Source organism: Chinchilla lanigera, unplaced genomic scaffold, assembly GCF_000276665.1.
Source record: "Chinchilla lanigera isolate Chin_1 unplaced genomic scaffold, ChiLan1.0 scaffold00010, whole genome shotgun sequence".
In the NCBI taxonomy this organism is placed as follows: Eukaryota; Metazoa; Chordata; class Mammalia; order Rodentia; family Chinchillidae; genus Chinchilla; species Chinchilla lanigera.
The window spans coordinates 10,256,732-10,278,508 of NW_004955411.1; the positions used below are offsets into that span (position 1 = coordinate 10,256,732).

General features: G+C 36.9%; 1 long non-coding RNA gene across 1 annotated transcript; it reads right to left on the reverse strand.

The window, feature by feature from the left end:
• Window positions 1-1,715: 1,715 nt before the first annotated feature.
• Window positions 1,716-21,342, reverse strand: LOC102011289. The gene is made up of 4 exons (XR_001232804.1): window positions 21,149-21,342; window positions 8,975-9,106; window positions 7,085-7,174; window positions 1,716-1,917 (listed from the first exon to the last, which is right to left on the reverse strand). It is a non-coding gene; the product is annotated as an uncharacterized LOC102011289 (long non-coding RNA).
• Window positions 21,343-21,777: the final 435 nt, after the last annotated feature.

The window sequence follows — 21,777 nt, forward strand, 5'->3', positions numbered from 1 at the left end:
ACTGTGTCTAGTAGAATCTTTGAGATTTGGGACATTGTCATTGATGCTGCCATAATTATCTTTGTAAGTTTTAATTAAAAGTAATGTTAGGTGTCATCATTTTTTGATTTTTTTTTTTTTTTGTACTGGGAATTGAACTCACAGCCTTGCACTTGCCAGGCAGGCACTGTGCCGCTGAACTATATTCCTGGCCCTTTTTATTATTTATGTATTTATTTATGTATTTATTTATTTATTTATTTATTTATGGTACTTGTCATCATTTAAAGCATTTCACTTTTAGATAAAAAAGGGCCCAAAGAGTCTTACTTATTTAAGGTCAATTTCAAATCTATACTATATGGAAACCACTGAAAATTTCACCCAACAGTAATCCTGACTTTTTATAAACAGATAAAATGTAATTATATTTGAAAATATTGTCTTTTGCACATGTAAGATCTAAGTTGGTTAGATGCATTAGTTTAGACCATGGTTAAAATTAATTACTAAGTGGTTTATACATACATATGGAAATTATTTACATACAAAAATTGTTGCTTAAGCCTACAGTTTAAGAGATATTTTTTTCATTTAGAGAGATTATCAAGAATAAAGTCTCCAGAGCTTGTCTGTGTGCTGCGTCTCTATGATTCAACACATCATAGAGGCAGCAGTGGAAAAATAAAGTCCATTTTGAGGTTGATAGATCAGCAGGCAGAGGGCACAATATTGTGAATTTTACTTTCTTCACAGTTGCATCATTTGTAGTAATATTTCATTCACAGGAGAAATATTTTGGATAGACAATGACCTATTGAGCCCCTCAGTCACTCATAGGACTTGACTTTCAAAATATAATTTTCTTTCTTTCTTTTTTTTTTTTGCAAGGGAGTCGTGTACCAGGAATGAATCAGAGGTGCAAAATCAGAACTTTGCACTTGCCAGGCAGGTACTGTGCTGCTGAGCTATATCCCTGGTCCCCAAAATATACTTTTCAATAATTCACCAGTAGGGGCATGGCTTGCACTTTTATTATAAAGGAAAATACAGTTTGGGATTAAATTGAGATTTCATTACTTCATTAGAATCTTTTCAACTTCACCAATATATTAAACTTGAATACATTTTGTGAATTTCTTGAATTTTTTAATCAAGCCCCTAGCCATGATCAAGTTTTTTATATACTGATAGCTTTAGAAAAATAGCAATTCTTAACTTAATGAGTGTCTGACTTCATATAGAAGCTAACCATTATGTGCAAGGACATTAGTTTATGCATAGCCATGGCAGAATATTATCCCCAAAGTGGCAGGAAATCAATCATTTCATAACACCAATTTGTACAGTGATCAGGCTATTGGGATGGACCTAAACAGTCATTTTTCAGTGGACTCAGTATGTTAATGGTGAGGAATAAAGCCTCCTCCTGGCTAGGATCTTGTTATCCTAATCTTTCTAGTTTTTAAGGAAGCTGAACCTAGTTAACAATCCCCTTGAAATTTGTACTTTTGAAGGTCCATAAATAATTTCTATATCTTTTTAATTTGTTTCTTTAAAAATGAATGTACAGGAAGGTTTTAATTTGTCCTAGTTGAGTTAAAGTTTATAAATTGTGTTCAACCCTGACACTCTTCATTGCTAGCTACATATTCTCAATGGATTTTTTCAGTGGGGCTACTTGTAGTTGCAAATAACAAAACCCAATAATGGTAATTTAAATAATTAGAGCAATTTATTGATATGGGAACAAAACTTCATAGAAATGGTGGACTTCTGGCATAGTTCAGCCCGGAATCTGGGCCCCATTTTTGCAGTTTGCTTAGATATGCTCTACTTCAGGTTGAGGCTGGCTACTGTGACGTTTTTGTCATGGCTTTCAACACCCATGTCTTTTTTTGCTTCTTTTCCCATCAACTGTGGACTGGAGAAAGGGAACTGGAAAAAGAAGATGCTTTTCTCCATGAGCAGTCAGGTAAGAGCCTGCTGTTTGGTTAAGCTGAACCATCCTTTATTAGTCACACTGGTACGTTATTCTATGACTGAAAAAGGCTACCAGAACCCATCTGTGTTGGGCAGCTTTCCTGCTGCACTCACACAATGTCCAAACGCACAGCCTAAAAGAGGAGAGGTTTCATTTGGCTTGCGGTTTCAGGATACTGAGTCCATGGTCAACTGACTCCAAATTAGAAACCTTATACCAGAAGGGCGTCAGAACAAAGATGGGTAGTTCGTGATGGCCTGGACGCAGAGAAGCCTGTATAAAGTACCCATGGGCACACCTCTATGACTGACGGGTCACATCCAAAACATGTTTCACTAATGTCCTAGGCATTTCTTAATCAAATCAAGCAGACATATCACTCTTAATGGTTACACTATCATCTTTGCAAGGCTGTGTAGGGAGATTACTGGCTCCTAAACTCATCTTGGCCACAAAATGGGGAAAAGGAGAATGGATGCTGTTGAGCCGGGTGTGGTGGAGCAGGCCTGTAATCCCAGCATTCAGGAGGCTAAGGCAGGAAGATTGCAGCAAGTTCGAGGTCAGCCTGGGCTACAAAGTGGGCTCAAGGCCAGCCTGAATTGCATAGCAAGACCTTGTCTTAAAAAGACAAAAACAAAACAAAAAAATGGATGTTTTAGAGATGAATTCATTTTTCTCTCTATTGAGCAAATAGAGACCAATTAATTTATATCATTTGTTTTTGAATATCTGAGAGTGTAGAGGTGAAGTTATCGTATAATGTTCCTCAACACTTTTTTTGCTACACTCCATTGAGGAGAGCCCTTGTCATTCACCTTTCCACATGTTTACATTAGGTTTGTATCTTGGGGTGCCACTCCACCTCTGTTTCACTATGGAATTTGACAACTATGAATTGTAGAAAAAAAACTAAAATCTATTCCATTTTCTTGCCATTATAATTTTATATAATAAAAGCCATGACTTGTGGTTGAGAAACCCTACAATATAAATTCTTGTTTTTTACAAAAATTGTGCTGTGTGTTGAACACGGTATAGTACAGGGAAAAGAGCACAGAGTTGAGTAGGCACATTCCATCAAGGACATGGGCACGGACAGGGAAAGTCAGTACTTCTGAGTTGAAAGGCATGAAAACATTTTACTACTTCCTATGAAAGTGGTTGTTAAAAAAGTTATATGAATATGTTTTCTAAACGGTGTAGTGCTGTACAGATTTCACTATTAATTGGAAGTTACATACTATCATTATTGTCTCAAACCTCTTGGAGAGTAGGGTACTTTTTATCTACCTTCCTCCAGAGTTCAGCAGGATCTAGCTCATGTTCATATGCCAGTTGATCTGTGTCAAATAAATAATAACAGAAATATAACACTTGGTTCACAGTAATAGGGGAAATATCTGTGGTATTAGAAAAAACGTGAACTAGAAAGAAGAAATGACACTGGATTAAAAAGTCAGAAAAATATACAAACAAAAATTGAGTTCCTGAATCAGAACTAAAAATCTAATAAAAGAATATTTAATATGCCTCAAGTTGCATCATGGTGCCGAGCTGACCATTGCTTCATTAAAGGTCTGCAACCTTGTTGTTACAAGATTATTGCAAGATTTTGCCCCTTTAGGAAGTCATCTCTAACTTTTAAAGTGCATCAAAGGAAAATGGGATGATTTCTAAAGCTGAATCTGCTGGAACTAAACTATACAATTTAGCAACAATATACCTGCATTTCCACACTCTGGTTGTGGTTAGAGCATCTACACTATTGACAAAGTTCTTCTAAAGCATCCAAAAAGAAATAAAAAGTTTCGCTACTTCAAGTATGCTTTATAGTTCTATAAAAATCAATGATATCCTTCACAGGAAACATGGTGCCTTAGGCGCACATGTTTTCACTCTAAAACTTCTTTCTGGAACAAAATGCAATTAGTTGTCACATACTCTTGACTTATGGACATTAGCCAGCACTAAAAATTGTGTTAAAATGTGTGTAGAATGCACAATCTTATATAATTACTGCTGAGCTCAGTGTGGTGGGGAGGAATAGTTTTACTCACAAAATTCCCTGTAAAGCATGTTCTGAGAATTGCCATGGACAACCCACAAATTCCAGCTACCAGCCTTGTAAACTGTACCACTGGGATGCAGCACTTTAAGTGATGGTCTGGTATTTCCAAAAGATAATGTCACCATGACATTTTCGGTCTTTTAATATCCTTTTATGGAGTCCCTTTGGTATCATCCTAGAGCTGGAGCCACTTGAGCTAGAAGGCTGAAATACATTTTTGCTCTTCACCATGCTTGGTGTTGCCTAGCTGGCCAGGCCCTCACAACACCAGTCCTCAGGTTCTTAGAGGCATTCGGCCTGCTGTCGCCGCCAGTAGATTCAGCCTGTTATGAAATAAGAAAATGTTCCTTTTCCCAGAGTGTCTGCAGTAAAGGAATGGAGCTGTCAAGTTCGTTCTGTGATACCCTAGGCAGAATCGAGGGCAGCAATGTCCTCAAGGCAACTTCCATTCGATCATAAGGGTGTTCTTGATCAAAATTCTCTCTCTCTCTCTCTCTCTCTCTCTCTCTCTCTCCCCTAAAAATATGGATATAAATTACCTAACTAGTTGTAGGGGAGAACTGTGTTCAAAACTGGAAATCTCCTATGTTCAGAAAAAAAGCATTTGAACAAAAGTTAAACATTTTAATGGGTCATTAAGTAGTTTTCCTGGGGCTAGTGACTTGCAATCTCAGTGTCATAATCCTCTCTTAATCATTGCTCTCTCAATGGTCTTTTTCATCCAGATAGATAGATGCTGTATGAATCAGGGTTCTCCAGAGAAATATAACAACTACAGTGTGTGTGTGTGTGTGTGTGTGTGTGTGTGTGTGTGTGTGTGTGTGTACTGTGGAAACAGAAGGAGGGTGAGAACTATTACGATAAGAAATTAACAGAGATTGGGAAATCCACAAGTGCTCTGTGAGGAGGCAGCCAGTAGATCCATTAGAGTGGACAGCATAGGTGAAGCACAAAACAATCTTCTCGAGAATCCCTTCTTATTCAGGGAAGGTGATCATTTTGATCTATAAAAGGCCTTCAACAGATTGGATACATTATATAAGGCAACCTGCTTTACTCAGTTTACCGATTTAAACATATATCTCATGTAACACACCTTATACAATGCAGATACCACACCTATTTCTTAAGTTTGTAAGTTCATTTTTAAAGGGTAGATTATATATGTCTATATGTGTATATATATATATATATACATATATATATCTGACACAAAATAAATGCTCAATAAATGAAAATTTTTATCTGTTCACCCATTTTGTACCTTGATTGTTTCTATTTCTCCATTTCTACTACTACCATTTTAGTTAGGTTACCCTGATCCATAGTGAGCTGCTAGGACCAGCTCAGTAGATCCCTAAATTACTTCTTCACATAACTCTGGGTATAGTCCAGGAAATCTTGATAAATTAATATTTGAATTAAACAGATATATTGGAAGAAGTGTTTTGGTGGGAGGTGGGAGATGAAAGGGGTAGAAAAGACAAAATAACATCAAACAGCAGCAGTGCTCCAGAAGTGAATATAGTTCCCTGAGTTCTGCAAAGTACTATTCCTTCTTCTCTGCTCAACAGTGTGAAAACACTCCATAAGAATCTTTGACACAATGAAAGGGAAACGTGTAATTTCTTTCTTTCCTGATGCCTGTCAGAAACAAAACGTGAATTGAAAGGCAGATGTGCCAGCAGCCCACACCTAAAGTGCACAGGGGCTCACGGCTGCTCCCGCTGTCAAAATCTCATATTGCTATTCTGAAACTTAAGGGTGAGTATCGCTGTTGAATCAACGTGAAAACAGGTAGAACACCGGGATAAAGTCTCTTCCATTTAGCACTTATATTTCATAGCTTAGTTTAAGTACTGTAGTATTTAAGCCTTCTTTGAAAAAAACTTTGTCTTCCTCAGTGTATGAAACAGATGTACTAAGGCTTTGAACTCTAGATCTAACATTTTAACATACTGGTGTAAAAGAACAACACAGTAAATCAAATAGAAACCTTTAGCTCAAATCCACAATAATGAGAAAGCCATCACAGCGCCTATCCCTGGGTTGTAAAGGTGAAAGCTATACCTGTAGCCTATATGCTTCCCTATAGATTTGCTTGCACAAAACCAATTTAGGTGTGCTTTTTCAGGGAAGTATATTTTTTTCCTAAATACTCTATTTATTTGGGCTTCAATAAGCTTAAACTTTGATAAAGCACAAAAGTTCAACCTCTGTTACTTTAGCAGGATACTGACAAGCTTCTTTAATATGGCAATCAGTGTTCTGTTTTTTCTTCCTTTTCCATTTCTCTTGAAGAGCTTAAAGTTTAAGCTGCCTCTGCCCTCTACAAAAAGATAAGTTGACTTTTGATTGATTAAAGCAATGAATTTGATGGTGAGGAGGATTTTTGTTTGTTTAAAGCAGAGAAAGAAGAGTTATATTGATAGGGGGAAACGTATTTCAAAAACAGTTGGGAAATAGCAGAGCATCTCCCCCTGATGGAGTTCAGGAGGTTAAATGTTTCTTTAGACTGGCACCAGAAGGGATGAAAAAAATGGAAAGCTGCAGTACCCAGAGAAGAAAGGACTACAAAACTGTGCTGGTGGAAGGTCTCATGGGTAACTGTGCCAGAACTCATGCATTCTAAGTATAGTATAATATTCACAGAGTGCGTATAAGAGGCCTTATTCAAATATCCATAAAAGGGAGGGAAGCTAAGCACCATCCTCAGGGTCAACCGTCACTCTTACCATATGGCCAAACCATACCTAGAGAGCTTGCTTATTGTTCCTTGTATTCTGGATGTGTCATCACCCAGCACTTTCACAGATGCTACCTATCATGACTGATGCTTTTTCATGTCCCCAGACTTGTATGGCCTTACTTTGAGTGGGAAAGCCTTCCTTCTAACATCTTAAGACCCCCATACAATAATTACAAAAAATCGTTTCGGTGGACCAACTTCAAGTCCTTTGAGGGAGGATAGCAATTAATGATGCCTCCATTATACAACTCACTTAGGAGCCTTCTTTTGTCCTTTGCAAATAAGAACAAATTACACAGCCTACCTGGGCAGCACACTGCAAAAACTTCCTCATAGGGAAGGCTTCGATTTCTTCTCACTGAACTTCTGAATATAGCATTGCAACATGTAATACCTAGGATTTGAAAAGAAGGAATCACTTATTTTGCCTTTAGAAATAATTTCTGTTATGGGAAACACAATTTCTACCTAAAACTCCAAAGGTTTTCCTGTTTAGTTAGCAGAAAACTCAACTGTGGGAAATCCATCTGAACTGTTAAATATGAATTGACATCATTGTTTGATGATTTCTAAGAGAGAGAGCTAAGGAAAACTACATCATTATATAGGGCAAGTGAGAACAACTGGAGTTTATTTCAGACACATTTCTTCCCACCCCCAAACAGTCTCCCATAAACCATTTCTTAATACAAAGGCAGCACTGGGCCTGTCTTTTCATGAATGGATTACTCTGAGACAGAGACGCATACATTCAACCCTCTAACTCAGACATATTGGCAAGTAATACGGCAGATTCTGTTGTGTGTTACCATCTTTGCTCTTGCCTCTTTGGGAACACCATATTATTAGCATTCTCACTAGACTCTAAAGAGTTAGTAAGTATTTATATTTACCCATTTTGTCTCTACTGGCCCCAACACGATCCTGTACACACAGACCATACCATCACCATTCTATGGTGAAAACTATGAAAAAGGATCTCATTTCCTTATGTATAAGAAATTCAAAATTAAGAATCCCACTGAGCTTTTATTCACTCAAGTTATTTAAATCTTGCAAATAGGTGAAAACAAAAGTCACTGGTCATGCAATACATTTTCTATGACGTAGAGTTTAAACAAATTATGTAGGTATTATAAATTTCCTTCACATCTCCCATAGAGATTTCCAAGCTGTCTTGAGGTTTGTCACCACCATCTTCCATTTTCGGTAAATACCAGATGCAGTTTTCCTGTGCGCTTTTCCTCTACCACTGTGATTGGGTGACACATAAATTACCCAGGTAGCAGCAGGCAAATGACTATAAAGAACATTCCTCCTCCACTTGATTGATTGCCAGTACAACCTATCTCCTCCTACTTCTCCTTGGACATTGCTCTTTCCAAAGTTATTTGTGACTTGTGATATCTATCTAATGAATACACTTTGGTGCTTAATCTATGTATGTGACATGTCCCTTACACTCTTCCTTTTTTCCCTTTCTTATTTGACACTCTTCCTGGGCAATCTCAGCCACACTCAGGGTTTCACATCTCACTAACAGGGTTTGATTTTTCTACACATATTTCCAGCTCCAATGGCCTTATAATTATATCTGTTTATGTGTCCCATGAGAATCTCTAATTCAACATAACCTACCTAACCTACCTGTGCTTAGATTTTTTTCTGTCTTTTCTTTCTATAAATGTGAGCTTCTTGAATTTCCCACCTTGGTAATATACGTGTGTATCTCTCTTGTTGGGATTAGCATGACTGCAAGTAGGAAAGAAGGGATTTATAGGGCCAGGTGTGAGCCTGGAAAAAAAGTCTATTGAGACTAGCATAGACTTCTAAACTATACTCACAGCTAACAGCAAAGGGGGGAGTTAATGCTGTAGATGAGAAAGAGGGGGTGCTAGCTAGATGCCAAAACCAAGCAGACAGAAAGCCAGGTATCAAAGTGCTAGGAGAATGAAAGGAATATAGACAATCTGGGAAACCTACTTAGAAAAAGCACAGTGAAATGAGATAGACCATTCCATATTATAATAGTGTGCAGGAAGGGAACAGATAGTGCTTCACAAAATACTTTCATTTCTTTTGAGATACTAAATTTTGCTACAGAGAGAGGAATTAAGTAAGATTTAGAAAGCAAGTGAGCCTGATCTCTAATCCAGACCACCGAATTTAAGTCCTAAATTATCTCTACCCTCACCCTTCATTGCAATTTGGGATGATCCAAATAAGAGTGATATTGACTGTTGCCCTTAAAATGGCACTGATCTTTTTCCAGAAGTTTTGCCCCCTTGTGTAATGTTCTTGATTTCTGATCTTTCCAACTTTATCACTGAAAACAGAAGACAAACATTTTAGTTCAGTAGGCTCTTTTAATTCTTAATAGCACTTTCTTTTCATGAAAAGCAACTGAAACAACAGAAAGAAGCTGACATTTTATTTGTAGTGTCATGATGAATTTTGCCAAGACTGCCTAACCCAAAACCAAAAGCGTTCATTATCAAAGACAACCATCAGGAAGGAAGAGAGAAAATGTTCCTTTGTCTTTTGGTGTGAGTCTTAAAAATGGTCAACTTTGTCATGAAGTGCTATGGTCTGAATTTTCATTTCCTCCAATATTCACACGTTGATATCCAAACAAAACACCCTTTCACAATAATATTAGGAGGTAGGATCTTCTGGGAGGCAAGTCCTGCTTTCATGAATGAGATTAATGCCTTTATGAAAGGGACTCCGGAGAATTGCCTTGCCCCGTCCACTGGGTGAGAACAGAGGGAAAAGACCCCAGCTGTGGACCAAGAATGGACCTTCACAAGAGAGTGTTAGCACCTTGAACTAACTTCTAAAACTGTGAGAAATGTTTGTTTTGTTTATAAGTCACCCTATTCATGGCGCTTTGTATAGCAGTTCAAGTAGACTAATACATGAAGTGTGTTTCTTGGCAATTCAATTAGTTCTAGAACATCATGGGCTGTGACTGTAGAGTAAAATATTTGCAAAGTGATAGTGTAACAGAGCAAAAATAACTGTGGAATGATGCACAAGTTTAAAAGATTAAATTTTAAATTATGTACAAACTAATTATCAATATTTTCCCTGATGGATACTTAGGAAAGAAAACATAGTCTTACTGTTCTACTGCATTTCATAAATTAAAATAATTTATGGTTTATTACATGTTTATGAAGACAGCAATGTTTAATACTGGCCATTACATCAGGTAGATTGTTTAAACAGCAATATAGGATGCTTATGTAATTAACAATCCCGATTGGATTTTATTTCTTGTTTCCAGAGGAAAATTAAGGAGCTAAACAAATACTTAAAATTAAATTTTATTTCTTTTCTATACAAAATATATTTTAAAATTATCTTTGCTTTATTTTTAAAAAATTATAAACATGAGAGTAATGTTATAGAACCAATAGAAAGTATAAACAACAAAATAAATCGCATATTCTAAATAGAAACTATTATCATTTGTAGGTCTAAGTATTCCCTTCCATATTTTTTCATATGCATTTATTTTACATGGTGATAACATACAAAGTCATTCAGTTAGATCTATCACAGCTACTTAAATTGTCCTCTTGATTTGCATTTTAATTTCTTCTTATTCCTATTACAAACATAAGCTTTAAAGATACGTGATGGGTAAAATGCACGCTGCCATTTTCTTCTCCAAGGGAAGAAGATGTCACCTTTATGAGTCCTGTAAATATATAAAACCAAATTTACGTATGGACTTTTTTTTTTTTTTTTTTTTTTTGCATACAGATGCCAATCGCCTCGACCTTATAGTGGGGACAATTTTCCGCCACTGTGTGTCCTTAAGCTTAAAATGGCTCTGTTCCAGAAGATCTGGAATTCTTTGCACTAAATGCTGTGCACAAAAACCAGCAAATATCTGCAACAGCAACATAATACCTCCCATGTATTCTGGTAATTGTTTGATAAAAGAACAGCTCATGTCTCTAGATCCAACTGCTTATCCCAATATAGCTTAGTGGTGATAAGCCTGGATTTTGAGTTCAAGCAGACATAAGTCCAGCTCTGATTTTACTCATTGCTGCTGTGGACGGGGCAGTGCCTTGTTTAACTCTAGGAACACATGCGTATTAGAATCTATATACATGGTACTTCCTGGATTAGAGCCCAACACCACTTAGTGTAAGTGCAGAACCACTTACCTCCTTGTGTAAGAATGCTTACCAGGCTGTGGGTAAGTTATTTAATCTCTGAGCCTTGGCTTCCAAATTTGTAAAACTGGAAAGTGATAATAGTACTTAACTTCCCATGTTATTGTGCAAATTACAGGCGAGTATATTGTAGTAAAGTATTTAGCCTACAGCCCAAATATAGCAAGTCTTCCATATACATTCATTTCTATTATAATGTCTTCCAAATGTGTACTTTTCAAAAGAAGGACTTAAAACCATTAAATTCATTTGCACACTTTCTCATCAGATGGTTAGTTTCTGCTCTTGGCCACTATGTCTAATCAATTCAGAATGGAAGAACAGTACAGAAATGAACAGAATGGGATAACCATATGCTCATAATCTCCATCCCCAAGCCCTAAAGCTGATCTAATTTTATCTTAAACCAAAGTCACAAATTCTCTCTGAGTTAAGCCTCTTGTAATCTAAAAGTTCTTGAGAAATCAGCTGTGATGTCTGTTTTAGCTGTGGAGGACTAAGTTAAGGAAACAGTCGTCAGGACTGTGGAATGGGTAGACCTAGAAGCCATGCAGGGCTAGAGAAGTTCAGAGTACTGTGAGTGGAATTTGAAAGGTGTCTGTGTTCAAGAATGGTCAGAGAAGTAGAGGGTATGTACAGTCTCAAGTATCTATAGAAAAATCATTCCTAAATTCAATAAACACTACTGTCTCGTATGTGCTACTTGGAGTTATCTATCTAGCTTAATCTCTGCAGTGGTTGGAGCCAGGAAGGATTAAAACCCACTATGAGGTCAACCAATATGTCTTCCCATGCTATCTCTTACATGCTGCCCTGCAGGGATTAGGAACAGATCCAAGTATTTGAGGACTGAACTGACAGAGCAAAGTGACAGAGGCATGAAGAAAATGCTTAAGTGCATGCAGCCCAATTTATCCTGATTTCCGCACAGATCCAGTCTGTAATGAAACATACTGGGCTTTCACACCTGCAAATCAGAGAACAATGTTTAAGAAGAAAAAACAGAATCTTAAAGTGGACAATATGCCACAAATTAAGAGATATTTTGTACCTGAACTCTTCTCCACAGGACGACCATTTAATCACATTGACTTCTCAGCATAAAATATAGTTTTGGCGGATAGATTTTAAGCACAATTTGCTTTAGTCATTGTGCTGCAGTTTTGAGGCAGAAGATAGCCAACTCTATGAGCTCAAACTCAATTTGTCCTTCGTGTTGTCAAAACGTTCTTGTCTCAGGTGAGCAACCTCCATAACCATGCAGAGATTTTTTTTTTTACCAATTACTTTTCTTTTAGATGCTCTACATTTACCACTTCACTCTTTCCTTTTAGGTTTCAATTTGTAGGACATGACTCATGTCATATTTCTAGAAGGCTAAAGTGAATACACTTCAGCATAGCAACATTCAAGGTAGCAATTAATCTTGTAAGGTTCATTTAAGGAAGGTATAAACTAGACTGATAATTTACTCCAAGGTCATCAGTTTTGGTTCTTGAAGTCATTTCTCATTCTAACAAGGAAGAAAGTTCTTCTAAGTTAACTAGAAACTGCTCTCCTGAGTGAATTAATATTTCCACACAATGATGGAGAGGCGATGCTGTGTGACCAAAAAGACTGGGCAGCCACCCAGTAACTTTATTGGAAAATACAGTATTTTTATTTTTTTCTTTTTTTAAATTTATTTTAAAAATAAAAGAATGAAAACATATTAACACACAAATATCCATTTACAAAATGGCATAAGAACAATATAAGCAATACTGAATTACAGACAAAGTGGTAGGAAATTAACAATGGTTGTTGTATTACAGATTGATTTTGTCAAAGTGGTTTCTCAGGAAAACAAATAGAGACATGTGAGACTGATCAAACAAGTAATCATTAACTGTTACTTTCAGTAAGCAATAGAAGTCAGCAGTACAACTATGTTAGCCGTCCTGTATATACATACATGCATAATTTCCCCTTCTTTCTTTTCTCTTTTCCCTCACCCCAGTTGCTCTTTACTTTTGAGCAGTTTCCTTTCATTTCACAATGTCTATCATACCTCCTAGTTTTTATTCACTCATTCAGGTTCCTACACTAGTGAGACAATATGTTGCTTACACATGGAGGTCTGATTTATTTCACTTATGAGTATGGTCTCTAGTTGTGACCATTTACCTGTAAAAGCCTCAAGTGTATCTTTCTTTATAGAAATACAGTATTTTTAGATGTGATCAAGTTAAGATGAGGTTATGCTGGATTAAGGTAGCCCCTAAATCTAATACCTGGAGTCTTTACACAGACAGGAAGATTTGGAGACAGAAATAGAGACCTCTGTGTGACAACAGAGGCAGAGATCAGAGTGATGAGGCTAAGTCAATGAACACCAATGATTCCCAGCAGCCACTGGAAGTGGGGAAGAGGCAAGACATTCTCCACTGCATACTTCCTAGAACCCTCAGTGGAGAATAGCCCTACCAATATCTTGACTGATACTTCTAACCTCCAGAATTGATACTAAATAAATATTTGTTATTTTAAGTGGCACTTTGTTATGGAACCTACAGGCATCTAATTAAACACTGTGTTCAGGTGTTGCCAACTCTGGGTTACTTCCCATGTTAACATTTGAAGAATATGTTGGTGCTCTCTCTTTGTATGATTGTACAGTGCTTCACTGCCATAGCTATCATTTTACTTTCCTAGTAGAGATGACATCATTCTATAATTGTGTACTTTTGGTCTGTGAATTGCAGAGATTTTGCATGGTTCTTATTTGTATGATTCCATGCCTAGCATATAGTAGGACATTCAATAAAGCCTTTTGATTTATATCTGTACTGTGGCCTTAGTCACATTCTTGCCACTGAGACATAATACCTACCATCCACAAATGAAAGGAGGATAGGTTTATTTTGACTCATGGCTTTTAGAGGACATAATCTACAGTTGACTACCTCCAGGCCAGGGACGGCACGGTAGAGGGGCCTGGATGGAAGACATCTGCTTACATCATGGCAGCCAGGAAGCAGAGAGAGAAGACAGGAGCCAGGGAAGGAAAACATATCTTCCCCTTCACACTACATTTAGCTACAGGGCGCATATGTGTAAATCGTCTTCCAAAAGTACATGAGAGTTTTGTGGGTCGTTCTTGATCTAAATCATAACATCCCATCCCTGGCCCTCAAAAGATTCGTGCACATTTCTTTATGCAAAATGCATTTAGTCTATCTCTAAGAGTTATCAAAGTCTCAACAGTTCCAGCACTGCTAAGAAGTCCAAGTCCAAAGTCTCCTCTGAGACTCAAAACAAATTCTTAGCTGTGAGCCCCTGTAAAAATCAAAAAGAAAGTTAAACATTTCCAGCATACAATGGTACAGAGTAAACATTTCCATTCCAAAAGGGAAAAATAGGCAGATAGAAAGAAGCAGGACTGAAACAAGAGTGAAATTCATCAGGGCAAACATTAAATCCTAGAACAGTATGTCCAGCAGCCTGAGGCAAGTTGTATCAAGATGTGAACTCCAAATGGCTTTGGCAGCCCTGCTATTACAGAGTTACCAGTTGCAGGTTTTGTGGCTTCTCTCTTGGGTTGGCTGTGCTCACTACTTGTGGATTTTCTCAGATATTTTATGTCCCTAGCTTCTTCAACTGCCTGAGGTGTCTGCTGTACTTTTGGCTTCACTTTCACAGTTTTACACACTACCCTTTCAGGGGCATACAGCTTACCTTTCAGGGGCATACAAGCTTTTTAAAAAATATGATGGAAGCCTCTTTGACCCCACCACTATTGCATTTGATGTGCCCTTAAAATCAGAACCAAGTAGGTGATGCAAGGTTTGTTGCCAGCTCAAGCAATAGCTGGGATTAAATGCATCATGGGTATAGAGGCGTATGGGTGCCTGGATGGCTCAACTCTGCGAAACTCTTTTGTAGTTGGACCTAAAGTCTCAAGAAAGGAGTAAAATGAAGACAAATTTTCTGCCAGAGTATAACACACATTGTTTCCAATGCAGCTGCCAATAGAGTGCTTATTCTTAACTGAAGCCTCCTGAGTTTGGTCTTTACAATATGTATTTCTATCAACATCCTGCTCTTTTGAGCTCTGGCCAGAATCTCTCATCTAGTTTGGCTTATAGCATTCCAGGGCTTCTCTAGCTGACATCTCCAAACCTTCCTAAACTCTTCCTACGAGCCAGTACCAATAGCCTCTGAACCATATAATCATGTATATCCATAGAGACTTCACAGAAACAACCCCACCTCTCTTAGTCACTTTCCTGCCACTGAGACACAATTGCTGATACACACAAATTACAGGAGAAAAAGTTTGTTTTGGCTCTCAGTTTTTATAGATTTCAGGCAAGAATCTGATTGATCCAAGGTAGGAAGAGAATGGTGGGAAGGCCTGGGTAGAGGAAGGCTACTCACATCATGGCATCCAGGAAGTAGAGGGAGAAGGGAGGAGTGGGAGAAGGGCAATATATCCTTGAAGTCACACCCCTAGTAACCCTCCTCTTCTGACCATGTTACACCTCCAAACATCACATTTAGCTATCATGTGCCCATGTTCCAATAACCTTCCAAAAGCTCTGTCTCTGAGCACATGAGAGTTTTGGGGGTCATTCTTGATCTAAATCACAACACGTATTCAACCTACCATGTTAAAAATTCACTGTATTTTTTTATCATACCTTGTACACTAAAATATGCTACAGAAAAAACTTAAGCAGCCAGATAGTTAAATAGCTTATTGAACCAACTTTATTTGGTTGCCTCTAGCCCTGGCTAAAAAGACAAAAACTTTTTTTTAATTTAAAAATTTAAAGGGTAAGAAAGAGGCCTCTGGCTGGTTTTAAGATTCCACAGAATCTTTCCAAAGTCAAGTAAAGTAATTGTAATTCATGCATTCAGAAGTGAGGTACAAATTCAAATGAAGATAAATAGCACATGAGCCATTTGAGGCAGGCAGATTCATGGAAGAAATTAGAAGCTGCCATCAGAGAGTTAATGGAAAGTCCACTCATTCTAATTTCCAACTAGGGTAAATATAATTGTGTACCTCCTATCCAAGTCACTCACGTATTAGGTCTGCTTCTCTGGAAAGGATGAAGGTGGTGCCTCCAATTTACTCCTCAAATACATATTAGTTGCTATTTTGAGATGTCTGCTATAAATCTGGAGCATGTTTTTACTTTTCTAAATAAAGAAATAGCTAAGAGATTCTCTGTATTATGTAGGGATATTAGTTCTCTGTACTGTAAATAATCACTAGTTGATTTTTAGACTGTTCTTTAGATAAGTGGAGGGAAATTGCTGGGCTCAGGGAGTGCTAGGCAGACAGTCTTATCAACACATTAAATGGTATAATTATACATTCTGTAATGCATGTCATTATAATACTTGGGCAGGCAGAGCCTATTTTTATCCTTTTTTCTCACTCAAAAATCTTCAATTTCTAGAACAAGATGACAAATGCAATCTCTGGGAATCATTCTTCCATTATAAATATTAAGCTCACATAAACCAAACTTATTCACATCCAGCTCACATACTACATGCAAAAGTATGGTAAACATTGAGTTATTTTCCCAACTACCATTCTATTTTTTATGATTAACCTAATCCAGGTAAAGGACTGGTTTGGGGATGGGTATGAAACCCAATTCTGGCCAATGAGATAAGAAAAACTTGCTGGAGCAGTAAAAGGAGGGACCTTCTAGGAAATGTGTCCTTGCTCCCAGTAGAGAGCCTTAGGAAGAGATAGTTTCTGTTCGGCCTCTGTTATCTGGTGTGTTCTCTGAGTGTAGAACTGCAGCAGCTCCCTCGCCACACAAGAAGGAAAGCCTCACCAAGATGGTGGAGAGGAAAAATGGAAGCACTCAGGCCCTTGGTGACATCTTTAAGCCAATTATTCAAACAATTGTGAAGTCTTCTCTATTAGGACACTTGCTATTAACATTAGGTAATAAATATCCTTATTAGGCCAGATTTTTATGTTAGCAGCATCTGAAGGCACTTAAATTGCCGTATTCTGCTTAAATTCTACTGCATGGCAGGTCAATGATGAAATCGCAAATCCAGTAATAACAGAATCCTGTAGTGGACATATCTTTTTTTATCCAAACTGTTTGTTAAATTTTTATGTGCCTTTCTCTTCATACTTAGTCCATGTACTTTCAGAGACTCATCCTCACCTCTGCTTCTTTGGGGTCTATGACCGAGAAACTTGTCTTCAAAGTCTCTCAAACAACCTTGTTGCCATGACAACCATTTCAACATGAATTCATGACCCCAGTTGGGCCAATCAGTAACATCACCAGGATTCTTACAGTAGCTATTGGGTTAAGAGCATCTTTCTTGCTAGATTGGTTTGTTAGAATTTTGCTACAAACCCAGTGCAACCAAAGACCTTTTGTAATCACTTTAAAAGGCCCTAAATGAGAATGGAGTCAATTAAGAGCAAAGTAGACTTCTTTATAGCTGAGTAATACGACATTGTATAAAAACCACATCTTTTTTATCCATTCCTCAGTTGATGGGCATTTGTATTGTTTCCAAGATTTAGCTATTACAAATTGTGCTGCTATCAGCACGGGTGCACGTATATTGCTGTGGGACGATGTTTTCAGTTCTGTAAAAATAGATGCTACGTGGAACCATACTCATAAGTGAAAGAAATCAGACCCACATGTGTAAACATCATGTCGTCTCCCTAATGTAAGAACCTGAAAGACTAAATAAAATCCAAATGGTGCAATAGATATTGTGAAAGGGAAAGAAACTGCTCAAAAAGAAAGAACTGGGATTAAAGAAAGGAGAAAAGAAAGAAGGAAGGGAAATATATATATATTTAAATATATAAATATAAATACGTGTAAATATAAATACGTATATATATACACACAAGATGGCTAAAATAATTGTACTACTAATTTCTATTGGCTTATTGAAAGGAACAGTTAATGCTTAATTTTTTGACCAATTTTACATGCTTATATCTGGTGATCTGAGCAACTACTTTGAAGATAACAATATGCAATTTAAAAACTATTGTTGAATCCTATCATCTTGCTTTTTGAAATTCTGTATCATTTTTAATGTTTTTAATTATTTTTTATTCTCTTTAAAGTAAAAAGAAGAGAAAATTTAAAAATTATTAGATTTGGAAATGGTCACACACACACACACACACACACACACACACACATACACAAAAGCAATAGAAGTTCAAGAAAGTAGAAGTAGCCATAGCAGTTCAAGAAAGAGAGGGAGTCCAGGTGCCATGAGAGTGCTCTGATCTCAACTTTTTCAGACGCCCAGCTACTACACTTAGAATTTTCAGTGACATGAGCCCAAAAGATTCCTTTGGCATAAAAAAGATTGAAATAATTCCATTTGAAACAGCACTGCATTGATAGCTACCTTTTTCTGAACGCCCACCATATCTCAGTCACCTTACACGTGTTATCTCTAGGCCCACAAAGACTCTGAATGCAATTTGTAAGCACTGTACAGATTAAAAGCTGAAGCACATAGAGTTTGAGTGACGGGCTCAGGTCACACACTGTTGATGAGCAGGACGGGGATGCAATCCAGAGCTATCAGGCTCCTAGGACAGTGCTCGTTGCCTTACTCCACTTATCGCTAGCATCAGGAACATGCACATTGAATTTCAGAGAGCTCGTACTTCTTTTCTGGAAATTATTTTGCAAGTAGTAGTTTATCATTTCAGTAAAAGAAAGCTATTGCTTGAAATTTCTATTACTTCTTTCCTTATTCCCCAGTACATTGTGTACACAGATACAGCTGTTTAATAGAACAATTGCAGTTTACCACTTTTATCTTGATGATTTCTTCTCCTAGAATTTCTTGCTGTTTCTACAAGTTGAAGCCTACACACCCTTGATGGTGCAGCTCCAATTTTATTCTCTTGCTCAGCTTTTCCCAACACCTCAAGGTGAAAACGAGCTTATCTTCAAAACTCTTCCTTTACTGCATCTATACCTTTCTCTCTTACTAAAGCTGTTTAGGAACCTTTTATCCCTTAATAGAATGTAAGCACCTTAAGTAATATGTATCTAATCCAGCTTTGCATCTTCATATTACCTAGTATTGTAGGGTATTATCAATACTGAGTGCATAAGTAAATGAATGACTGAATGAATAAATGAGGAAAGGTAACTTTATTTAGTAGAAAAAAAAATCTTAATTTGTGACAATAGAATGTCAGAACCAAACCTCCACCTTCTCTTTCCCACAACCTACCTAGCCACATAGACCCCGGCAGATCATGTAAACCTACAGGTCTTGGAATTCTTTGACAACCCTATGATTTCAGTCTAACAGAATTCTCCCGAGTCATTGAAGCAGATTTGAACCCTTTCTTCAGGTGTTAGCAGCGACAGAGGTTAAGTATCTGCTTTAAGTTTATTATCTTGTTGGGCGTCATCACTGTTTGAAGAAAATGAAACCTACCACATCAGTTAATCTTATTTGCTATAACATGTTTAGCTTTTATGGGTGCTGAGCAAGGAAAAATCTTTGAACAGCCCCAATGGCAAAACGATAGTTATTTTTATTATTTCAGAATATATAACAAATATTTAAATCTAATATTAAAGAAGTTAAATAAGATTACTTTTCAACCAATATGTGTATATGCACAGGCACAATTTTATAGCATATTTATGAGTTGAATATGACATCACTCAATGTTTTTGATCCACTGGGCCTCAAATAAATTGTTCATAATTTGTCCTATTCTTTCAACCTACGGTGTATATTTCTGATGTCTGTGAATTCAGTTAAGAGTAAATTTTCTAATAAACAAAGGTTCCCAGTTATTAAGTGCATTTCATCTGTCTGACTCAAAACCCAGAGCTACATACACAGAGACATACGTCTATAGCAACACAGCCACACACGCTAAATTTGTACAAGTGCTCTTTTAAAGTAGGTAAATGGATGCAACTAGAGTTTATACTCGCAAGTGAAATAAATCAGACTCACATGTGTAAACATCATATTGTCTCCTTGGTGTAGGAACCTGAAAGAATAAGTGAAACTCAAAACATATGACAGATGATAGGAAAGGGAAAGAAATTTCTCAAAGGAAGGAATGACTGGAATGAGGGAAAGAAGAAAAAAGAAAGAAGGAAGACAAATGATAAATGTATATAGGAATAGCTGTGATACTGTATTGCTGTCTGATGGTATATTGAAAGGAACAGTTTAAGCTCAAAATTTTTTATGTTCTGATCAATTTTGCATGCTTATCTCTGGTGGTCTGAGCAACTGATTTGAAGGTAACAATATCCAATGGAATTCCCATGGTGAACTCCTACCATCTTGTGTAGTGAAACTCTGTATTATCTCTAATGCTTTATTGAAGAATTATTTTCTTATTCTCTTTAATAGTTTGAACAATCTTCCATTCCTACATCTGGTGATCTGAGCAACATAGTTGAGGATAGTGATATGTAATACAACAAACACTGTTAATTCGTATTATTTTGTCTTGAAACCCTGTATCACTTTAAATGTTCTTGCTTTGGTTTGTTTATGTTTGTGATACGGGTATGCTGCTATTGTTCTATTTTTTATTTCGTTTTGTTTGCTTGTTTCTCATTTATTACTCTCTTTAAAATTAAAGAAAGAATAAAATGCTCTAAGCAAACAGAGAGTGGTGATAAAGTGATTTGCATGGTATAATGTAACAATATTACTACCTAAACTGAAGTATCACTATCTGTTATGAAAAAAGAGAAATGGACCTCAATGTTCTAAACTATCCACATCTTAAAAACACTCATGCTTAAAAAGCTTAAAAGCAAAAAGTCTCACATCACATGTAGAAGATATCAGAGGATAAAGCACTCTGACACAACTTGATCTTATGTGATCTGCCTTCAAAAATTACCAACCTTTAGACTGTCAGAGAGGCATTTTCCCATCTATAATTACCTGTTGCCCTTTTTACTGTGTATATAATAATCACAAATACTGTACTACATTAAACAGACTTTAAAAATCATTTGTCATTTATACATTTATATGTCATATATAAGTAAAACAATAAAGAATATTTTGTATTTATGAAGTGGAAAAGGCACATACATATGCCATTCTAGTCTGATGTTGATATGATGTTTTAGTAGACTATGCAAATTTTGTAAGCTGATTACCTCATTCTTTTTATATATGACTGTCTCAGTCCATTTTTGTTGTGGTAAACAGACACCTGTAGCTGAGTGACTTATAAAGAATAGAATTTTCCTTTGCCTCAGGGTTGGAGACTACAAAATCCAAAATCATGGTTCTTGCATCTGCTTAACTTCTGCTGAGGGTCTCAGCTGGTTTCAACCGATGGCAGAAAGTGGAAGGGCAGGTGGGTGCCTGAGAAAGAAGCAAGCAGGAGGGGTAAAAAGCGTTATTTCCTCTTAACAACATTATCACTTCTTGACGGTCTCAATTCTCAGCACAACCACTTTGGCAAATAAATTTCAATGTGAGTTTTGGAGGGGACAGACCATACTGAATCCATAGCAAAACCAAAACAAAATAAAAATTAAAAACCAAGAAACAAAAACACTAGAGTTTCAAATACCTTAATCTTTATAATCAACAGATTGTGATTGCTTTTACTTTTACATATTACCAAAGCATTGTTTTGTTTTGTTTTGTTTTTGTCTTTTTGAGACAGGGTCTCACTATGCAGTTCAGGCTGGCCCTGAGCTCACTTTGTAGCCCAGGCTTGTCTTAAATGATCCTCCTGCTACAGCCTCCCAGGTGCTGGGATTACAGGCATACGCCA